At 41.7% G+C, this 10,319-nt stretch overlaps 1 protein-coding gene across 10 annotated transcripts in view; it reads right to left on the reverse strand.

Moving 5' to 3' along the window:
* The window catches only part of LOC122982039 (teashirt homolog 2), a 102,399-nt gene that overhangs the window by 82,553 nt on the left and 9,527 nt on the right, over positions 1–10,319 (reverse strand). Inside the window, exon 4 of one of the 10 annotated variants that reach the window (XR_006403381.1) lies at positions 8,363–9,082. The exons of the other annotated variants lie outside the window; for them this stretch is intronic. The gene's annotated coding sequence lies outside the window, so the exon portion shown is untranslated. Of the gene's footprint in view, positions 1–8,362; positions 9,083–10,319 lie in introns of those variants that run through there. 10 annotated transcript variants of the gene reach the window in all.

The raw sequence follows: 10,319 nt of genomic DNA on the forward strand, positions 1-10,319 counted from the left end.
TGATATTCGACTCATCCCCTGAAAGAGAGATGTGACTGGTTGCTGACCTCGCCGCTCGAACATGAACTGGTCGATGCTGGGGGCCGTGAACTTGAAGTGTTGCTACTCTACTATGTGCTGTCCTCAAGACTGTAATTTGGTTCGGGTCCATCAGTTTTTATGATCAGTGTCAGACCAGAACAGGATTAAGAATAAAGACATGGAGGCTCTGATACACCTTTATGACTGGCATGTGAAAGCCTAAAGGATTTACTCTGATCATATATACTGGTGTACGTTTAATGCGACTGGAGACCAGTGCCAACGGGAGTGCAACAGGTCCTCAGAAGCACAGATTCTTCAAAAATACTCAACAATATGCTGTTCCAAAAATGTTTTTAGGGAAGTTAATCTAAAATGATTAGGAATTTATTTGAAGTCAGTAGAAAATGCTTTAAGTGGTCAGTGTTGAAGGGTTTTTGGGGGGATTTAACAGATTCCGCGGACGTCTTTCCTAATTCTAGTCGACATCTTCTAGCGGACGGATTGCATTGCGCTGGCATCCGTGTGTGTCTGCTCCTTTTAAACACCATCCATGTGTGGCCGGAGCCGCTCTTGACAATGACGCAGAGTGATGCCCCCTCAAAAGCAGAGAGAGAGAGAGAGAGAGAGAGAGAGAGAGAGAGAGAGAGAGGGGATCTGTGATGAATCACGTCCCATGGAGGGGAAAAATGTGTTAAATAGTACTTGGACACTGCAGCATGATAATTTTCTATCACAGCAGCCTATAAGTATCTGACAAGCCCTATGCTGACTTGGCAGTCTGTTACAAAATGGCAGGCATGCCCTTTTATCTCGGTACATGTTTCACGGCAATTGGACAATCAGCCACTGCAGTGAAAATCCATAGTATTGATCGGCCTGTATCTTCTCTATAATTTCTCCAGCAGGAAATCCCTGATGACAAATTATATCTGCACCAGTTTTTGATTGGTGCTTTGATGTAAGTGATCTCCAAGGGCAGACCGAGGAACTGGTTGAGGCTTTATTAACTGAGTCTAACCTGGCTCTTCCTCGTCTCACACCTGCCCCACCCCCCCAAAAAAGCCAGACTTCCTGTCAGACAGTCAAAACCGCTTCAGTGATTTTGAATTTACAGCTGCACATGTATGCAGGCCGCCCGGCGTCGTCGTCGTCGTAGACGGAAAAACGTGAGGCCGACTGGTTCGGAGGGATGGTTGGCTGTGAAGGTGACTGTCTGCCTCTTGTGTCTAGACTTGAAAAACACACACACACACACACACATGCCAATACAAGCCTGTCACAATAAATCTTGCATCAGATATAACTTTTTCCTATTTATTTCTAGATCAGATCAAAGTCATCGCTGTATTTCATTACAAATTACAACATGTATACTTTTTTACAAGTCTATCCTGAGCTGCCTTTTATTACGTCTTTGTAAATTGCGCCGCGGTGTTAAGTTTCAATTTACTGTCAATATAAGCGGTCATTTCATTCAAGCAATACAAGACAGGTCCTACACTGTTTCCCCCCTCCTCCTGTATCTGCCATAACAGTGCTGCTACAGTGAAGCTAGCCAGCTAGCCATCTCCTCTGATCTTTATGAATGTAAAGCAAAGAGGTGGAAAAGGCAGCACCAGATAGATTAAATGTGAAAGTGTCTTCTATTGATTCTAAACAAACACACATGCTCTTTCTCACTCTCTTGCTTTCAGTGCTTGATGTGTATAACGAGCCCTATCATTATGCACTATGTACTACTGCCTTTTTTTTTTTTTTGGCTTCCTTTGGTTGATAACCCTGACCACAATACACTGCTCAACACACACTGGAGTGCACACATCAAGAGGCCTCTTCTAATCCTGCCGGGGTACTTAGCAGGCATCAAAATTGGCGCGGAACTTTTCCGAAATCCACTGTCATAAATCCGATGATTTTTGAAAAGGAGAAGGGGAGAGAGAGAGAGAGAAAGCCCTTTATTGGAGAGTGGTGTGTGTGTGTGTGTGTGTGTGTGTGTGTGAGGGGGGGGGGGGGGGGGGGGGGGGGTTGGATAATGTTGGACATAATCCAGCCTCTGACAGAGGAGGAGGGGGGGGAGCCAGCATCGTTTACAGAGAGGCATATGCTCCCCTCCCTTCGCACAGACACGAACTACAGCAAAGCAACCTTTTACCAGCCAGTCAGAGAAGGATAATCTTTCCCCCTCGCAGCACAATGCAGAGAGATTACATGGAGAACATGTCAGTCTGCACTGGATTTGCTAGACACTAGATCTCTTGTCCCTATCGATTCTGCGGGCTGCTCATTCATGTTTTCACACGGGTCTCGCAGGCATAGAGGCCAAAAGCATATGGTTGGGGAAGGCAGTCGTTTCTTTTCTCTATGCTCTCTCTCTCGCCCTCTTTGTGTGATTGGATGCTTCACTTTATATGTGTGTGTGTGTGTGTGTGTGTGTTTGCACCAGCATTTGCACATACATGATCTCAACAGTGTGGATGTAACACCTGCTCCTGGGAAATGCGTTTTGTAATCACAGGACAAGTTAACCTCGACACCGTAGACTGCAGATGTTGTAATCCCCGGTGCTGTTCTGTCGCTGTTGATTTGCATCGGCACAAGCGCAATCATCGCCCCTCATTTTAGGGGTTATAATTTTCCCTAAAGCTTTGCATTATTAATCAATTATTACATTGCACGCCCTAATACAAATAACAGAGACGGCTATAGTTTACACTCCGCTGAACCCAGGTGGTTAGGACTTTCTCTATCTTAAGCAGGGGGTTTATTCGTTATAACATCACAGCAATTTAAACGACGGAAACAAAGCAACATTGTTTTCCGGCTAAGCTGCTCACGGAAGCATAGCTCCTTGGTTTATTGAACACATATGTGCCAAAACACTATTTTGACAAGTTAGCAAACGAGCCTTTGAAACGGTCGACGCCGGCGAACTGCTCTTTCCATAATGAAGCTGTTAAAGTAGAAAAGAGTAGCTGACAGAAAGCGAGTCAACTAGATACACTTATTTTCAAAAGTCTCGGCTACGTAGCATGAAGAGCTAACGTGACAGATCACTGGCGTAGTGTTTAAAATGATGAAAACCACAATAATGTGTTGCAGTAAAAAGAATTCGGTTGAAACTTTTTCCCCAGTGATGCTGTCTAACACAAAGTAAAGTGGCAAAGAAAGTTTTTTTTTTTGGTGGGGCCTCTTGGTCCTGAATGACAAAGGCCCTCCATATTTTATGCAACTTTGACGAGGGCAGATTAAGGTCCAAAGCAGTAGACTTTGACAGAGGAGTCCAGTGGACTCACAATGCCCGTTTTAAGGAGCAGAAAACAAGAAGTCCTCACTCATGCGTTTCTCGGTGATCAATATGCTAACTCGGGGAATGCTAAAATCGAGGCGGATGCTTGACAAAGATGGATAGATTTGCACCGTCCGTGAAATGTCACTGATTCAGTGGAGGATGTCACCTCAGGATCGCTCGGCTGTGTGATAAGCCTGACACATCAGCTAGGGGTGGAAAGTGGCGTTGCGCTCTCTCTCTCTCTCTCACTCTCTCTCTCTCTCTCTCTCTCTCTCTTCCCTGTCAGAGCAGACGGATGACAACGACCACCGCCGCTGCAGGTCCGGTGGGACCCAGGTAAAAATGAACACAATTAAAAAAAAAAAAAATGGATGAGTTGCAATCTGTGGAGAAAAGTCAATGTGTGAGGTTTCGGGTGGTTAGCGACTGAGTGGTCGCAGAAAAATAAAAATCATTAATTTCAAGTGAGGGGTGTCAATCTAGATTTGATGGGAACAGTCTGAAGTGTGAAATGTTTTCCTCTTATTTTTTTTATGAGTTTTATATCAAAGCGTTTGTGTTTATTTGCAAAATGTGATCAGATTTTCAGCTTTTTTTTAAATTTCTGAATGTAACCACCTTGACACAATATGATAGGTCCACATCCACAATATATTCAGTCTGACATACATCATTTTCATTTTCAGCACATCAAACACCCCTTGCTAGAGATTTCACTGATAATGGGAACAAAGCTCTGTCATTTTCCATAGATAATGTAATTGCCATAGGAAATGAAGCCATAAAGATGGCAATAAAGGTTTTAATTTTACTGCCTTCTTCCAGAATTTGACCCTTTGTGATGCCCATATTTCCTTATGCCCCGAGGCGGCAGCTCTGAGACTCTTCTATCTATTTGTTCAAGATCAAAAGGTCTGTCCGACAACAAGAAGCACTGACAGGCTGCTTTGGCACATGTTGGGCCCGTCTATGGGACCGTGGGGAAGGTGAGAGAGTGAGAGCTTTCTAGCTTACTGTTTTCCTCATCACTCTGTCAGAGAGGCTCATCTCCGGAGACTTTCGGGCCGGTTTGTGTGGTCAAAACAAGAGAGTCGCACGAGGGAGAAAACAGCAATCACCGCAGTGGTACTTTAGAGCGACCCCGTAGCTTAACCTACCGTCAAACTACCCACCTTGTTCCGTTCTGATAGCCTTGTGGATGATTTTGACTGATTGGTTTTGTTTTTGTTTTTGCCTTTTTGTTGTTCCTCAAGCCCTACCGTCTTCTTCCTTTCCACTTCTAGGTAACAGGGATCATATCTCATATTGTTTCCCAAAGACTTTGATTGTAATCCTTGTTGCTTTCTGAAGGAAAAACACCAGAAGCTGACAGAAGACAAAGCACCATCCACCCACAGGATCCCGGGTAACTAATAGCCCAGGTCAAAGTCTGTCCTTTTATTTATAATCCTCAACAGCATGAAATATGAAGGGCTAGATTGAGATACATAACTTCACCCCCTTTTTTTGAAGCAGGAAGCCCTCAGACACCAAAAATGATGAAATGCTTTGGCTGAGAGGTAAACTATTAATAGACTCCTCCACCTGAAACTGTCACTGTGATCCCTGCTCTACAGCCCTGCATCCACACCAGGAGCACCTTTCAGGGACCTGTGAAGGGCTGCCGAGAAGGACTATCACATATGCTTAGGTGCACCTACTGTACAGAAGGCACGTTTACCCAGAGACCAATACCTTTCATAATTGATAGTAGCGTGCACGTGTCAGTGACTCCATGACGTGAAAGCAGGAGTATGGGACATGCGGATACTTCATATTGTGCTGATTCCGGGTGTATAACTGCATACAAAAGCCTAAAAGTGTTGTTGAGTCGAATAGAGGATGATAGTAAAACAGGCACGCCTGCATTTTTCATGGCTAACTAATTAGCTATTTCCCCTAAGAAGCACAAAAAAGAGCTCTTGTGTGTGTGTGTGTGTGTGTGTGTGTGTGTGTGTGTGTGTGTGTGTGTGTGTGTCACTGCCGTCTGCTGTGCATCATGAATAAAATGCTCATTTTAAATATTTTGGGGACAACTTTCAGGATGTAAATCAGCCGGCGCTAAAGTTATGTCAGAGGAAAAGTCACCGCCGGTAGCAACCACATTCCACAAATGATCATTTATTACCCAACACTATTTTAAAGGGGGAAATGGCAGCCTCCCTTTGTCAAATCTAACAAGGGAATAGCTTTCAGGTGCTTATACCGCCATAACTCATCTCGGTGACCTTTTGAGCAGGAATTAGGGCACTTTCATCCTTGCTCAGGTGCTTGTTGGAGTCCATTAGCATTTTTAAAAAAGTGCTACGGAGTGTAAAGAAAAACAGGGAGTCTTTCATTAATAGGCCTAGTGAACTTTAGCGTGATCGGTAAATTATGAAGAATGGCCTGATAAAAGATGATTATAGCGTTGCAACGGATTTGATTTTTAAAGCACCGTCTACTGACTAACAAGCTGAGTTTTGTGGGGGTTTTTTATTTTTTTTATTTTACAACACTGTCCCTATTTTTTTGCACACATTGAAGCTAAAATCCATGACAACTTCAAGCACACGTAGCAATCATGAGCTCATATTTCCTTGTTCCGAATGCTCAGTTCCTCCTTTATCATTATTCTCCAATTCAACATGCTCCTCCTTCAGGGAAATTACACAGCCAACCCGCCTAATCCCAGTCGTGGTGAGTGCTATTCCACGGCAGCGGACCAAATTAAACATCTGACTGAGATCGCTGAGAGACAGGACATACCAGTCTTCTAACCCGTTCCCTATTTTTTTTTTTTTTGAAGCTTCTAAATAATTCATAGATAAAACAAAACACAACAAATACCTCGAGACGTGGCGCGCTACCCGGTAAGTTAATCCCACAAAATGAAATAGAACTTTATCTTGCTGCTCAAATTGAAGCAATACCGTGATATTAAAGTGTGAAAGAGAGCACAAACACTGCAACAAATTACAAAATGCCAGGAGGGACCAACGGCGGTATTACAGAGGACGACCGAATACCATTTCATTTGTGTGGGCCGTGCGGTTCAACCGTTATTGTCAATAAATTGTAACATGCAAGCTAGTTGGAGTCCTCACCGACAGTGTCATATATCAAATCATGAGGTATGATCAACAATTTTTCCAAGACCAGCAAAATGACTGATTATAATATAAGAAAAAAGCTCCCAAGTTTTGTTTAAATCCACCACATAAGGCACTCAAGAACTGGCTGGAACCCTAAAGTGCCAGATTGTGTTGAGATGTCATACCTTCTGATATCTGCTGCTGGTTTTGTATTACCAGTTTCCCTGTGATCAAAAGCATTCATCTAAAAAAAGAGGATATCTGAGTGCAAATATCATCTTTATACGGCCATTACTTATTAATCTTTATGTTCATTCCGGGGCCACTAAGTCATGTCACCTCGATGTCCTCTGAAAGCGAATGGCCCCGACACGAGTATATTGAATTACATGTTCCCCTGTTTACTGGAAAAGCAGGTCTTGGAGATAACAAGAAAGGTGATATTTACTGTAGCCTGCAGCAGTGTGATGATGTTCCCTGCCAAATCAACACAGCTCAGGTGGGCCGAGGAGCTCCTCTGTGTTGGGGAGAGGACGAGACCGAGCCAGACGCTCGCCGAAAAGAGTGATTTGTGTAATCGTACCTTAAGATCGGTGGCTATCGGCCCTTTTTAACGGAGATCGGTTTGGCGAATAGAGTTTCTTTTTATTGGACTTCCTGTTAATGACATTTGTGTGCAGACTTTTTTTTTTTGTTGTTTTTTTTTAGCCGTGATGACATTCGCCGGTCTTTTCAGACAAACTGCTGCAGCTCCTGTTGAGAGGTTACTTTTCTACTAAGACAGTGAATAAAACAGTCTCACAAAATTCAGAGAAACCACCAAACACTGAAATGCAGATTAGCAAACTGAAACATTTCTTTGTGTTAAAGGGTCATGTGACAAAAACTTTTTACCTATACTTCTACTAATAATCATATTTGGAGACAAGTCACTACTATTTTTGGCCATTAAGATAAAGCTGACACTTATAATTTGTTTAAAATGAATATATCATTCTTATATCTCGTTGCTTTGAGCTTTAGGAGATTGTGACGGGCATTTTTCACTATTATCTGACATTTTGAGGAATAGTGCCATATCAAGTTGTGTTTAAGTTTCGAGGCTTGTCACCTGATTAGAGCCAAAATGATCTTTTCTTTATGTTATATGTAGAGCTGCAATGATTAGTTAATGAATCAAATAGTCAGTGATCAGAAAATGAATCTGCGACTGTTTTGATTGATTGTTTCAGTCATTTTATAAGAAAAAAAAGGAAAATATTTAATGGTTCCAGCTTCTCAAATGTCCTCATCAAGACTCAAGAGGTCTTGTTCCAATTAGAGTAGCCCATATAATAAAATGAGAGATTAATATATAAATATACATTATATTGCACATTTGTGTGCAGGTGTGGTATTGCACATAAGTAGTAAATAGATTAATAAGTGTATTGCACATAAGTGAAGGGTGATAAACACTTCTGATCAATACTTCTGATCTTATATGACAGTTAATCTAATATCTTCACGTTTTTAGACCATTAGTCAGACAAAACAAGCGATCTGAAGACGTCACCGTGGCCTCTGAGAACTTGTGAATGCCATAAATGTGAATTTCAAACTCTAAACAATCAACTGGGAAGATAATCAGTCAAATGATATGACAGTAAATGTAATATCTTAAGGTTTTGGACGGTCGGTCGGACAGGACGAGCGATCTGAAGACGTCGCTTTAGGCTTTAGGAGGTTGTGATGGTCATTTTTCACTATTTTCTGACATTTTGAGGACCGAGCGTTTAATGGATTTATTGAAAAAAAAAATAGCAGGCAGATTAATCAATGATGAAACAAATAACACTTCACATTTCAGATTTCAGGATCTTTGTTGTAGTTCAAAGGTCACAGCGTGTGGAAAGATTTCAGCTGCGCCTTTAACTGACATTACTGACAGATTCTAGTCATATTAAAAACTTAAAAACAAAATTATCAATACTTTTATGAGCTGGTTTCTATAATTAACATACATGATTCTTTACATAACGACCTCTGTCACATAAACAAAATGACTTTACGGTGACATGTGACATGTTTAAATAAACACTCAGAGGCAGAGACAGTGTAGCATACAAAACAAGAGCGCTTTATGGTTAATAGAGTGTTTTGATCATCATATATATAGGACTAGGGAAACAGGTGCAGATGAAACAACTGGAACACATGGTGGAAGCCAGAAGCTCCACACACCTGTTCCCTTCCTGCTAAACAGCCTCGCAGTAGAGCAGCGTCTCTGGAGCACAAAATAACTTCCATCTCACACACACACACACACACACACACACACACACACACAGTATACATTTCTCCAATTCTAATAGCACAGAGATGGAAAACAGACATTTGTCCCTTTTAGGGCCAATTGCAATAGTGATAAATGAAAGCAGGACTCTTTCTCTATGCTGCTGGAAGATCTTAATGCATTTTCCTCTGGTCTGTGTAGACAGAGCACTCCACAGGGAGGGAGGAGAGGGGAGGGGAAGGGGAAGGGGAGGATAAGTAACTATAGGAGGTGGTAATGGTGTTGGTATCGGGCTGGTGTTGTTTGCCCTAGCTGTATTGAAGCGATGGTCCCTGAGGAGCCTGGCACAGGGAGCTGGGTTTGTCAACCTTGTCTGAGGGACTTAATATGAAAACAACACTAATGAGAACCATTTCCATTGCTCTGTTTATTTTCAGAGATGCATTGAGCGGGGCATACGCACGGCTCAGTGATCGCACGTTGCATTGCATTCATTATGGGGCCCTGGATGGGCTACTGATACATTACACACAAACACACTTATAATTGCATTTTTTTTTTTTTTTTTTTATTGTTCAGTGCTACTTTTAATGCCGCACTGAAGCAAAATGGGCTCCATCTGACCAAACACAATCATAATGTTATGCGTCTGTTTGGCATCTTTTATCCTTTTTAGAAATTCCGACTAAAAAGCTGAAAATTAGACATATTTCATAAGGACTCTGTGGCAAAAAAACCTCTACATCTGCACTGTAGATTCTATAGTATCTGAAGAGATATTCTCTTCATCAATAAATGACAAGCTTCAGCAGACAAGTATCATTTCCTCCGAGCAAGACGAATCCTCCGGCGTCCATCTATTCACTCAACATCACGCCATTCTGAAAATCTCTCTAAAGTGACATTACTCTAGAGATTGAAACCACTATTTCATTGAGCAGAAAATTGCTATTGAATTTGGAGCTGAATAATTGGAAGCCATGTTCCAAATGCAACCCGCAAGAAAAAAAAAAAAAAAGGTAAGAGTTATGTTTTACTGTCACACTCAAACCGATGACATTCTGAAGCTGAGCGGCACAAATGGTATGGGTATTGTTGGACGGGACATTGCTCTCCTTTGTATATGAGCCATATCAAGCGAGCCAGTTGCAAGGCAATTTTTGAAAAAAGGATGCAATTCACTTTGATTTGATAGAGGGCCATGAAAGGAATAAAAAGAAAAAAAAAAAAAATCAGCATTTTAAAGAAAAGATACAAGCATTCAACTGTGTAGTTACATTTGCTGTTATTTGTCATAGCGTGGACTACATATTAATTTTTGAAAAATACCGGTTGTGTTGAAGATTGAACGTGGCGAAGATTATTTGTGCAAGGAGAAATTTCCCTTGTGCAGCATAGAAATCATAAATTCAACATGTAACATACATATAAAATATAATGGTTGCATGCATGTACATCAAAACTAAGATTCCTACAAGCCTCTACCTTTTAAGGAAAGAATAACGGCTTCAGCAGCTCTTTATCTGTTTGCTGTTTTTCTTCTGTTGAGCTTAGTGGCATTGCCTCTCTCTCTCTCTTTCTCTCTCTCTCTCTCTCTCTCTCTCTCTCTCTCTCCATC

This window comes from Thunnus albacares, chromosome 5 (genome assembly GCF_914725855.1).
Source record: "Thunnus albacares chromosome 5, fThuAlb1.1, whole genome shotgun sequence".
Classification (NCBI taxonomy): Eukaryota; Metazoa; Chordata; class Actinopteri; order Scombriformes; family Scombridae; genus Thunnus; species Thunnus albacares.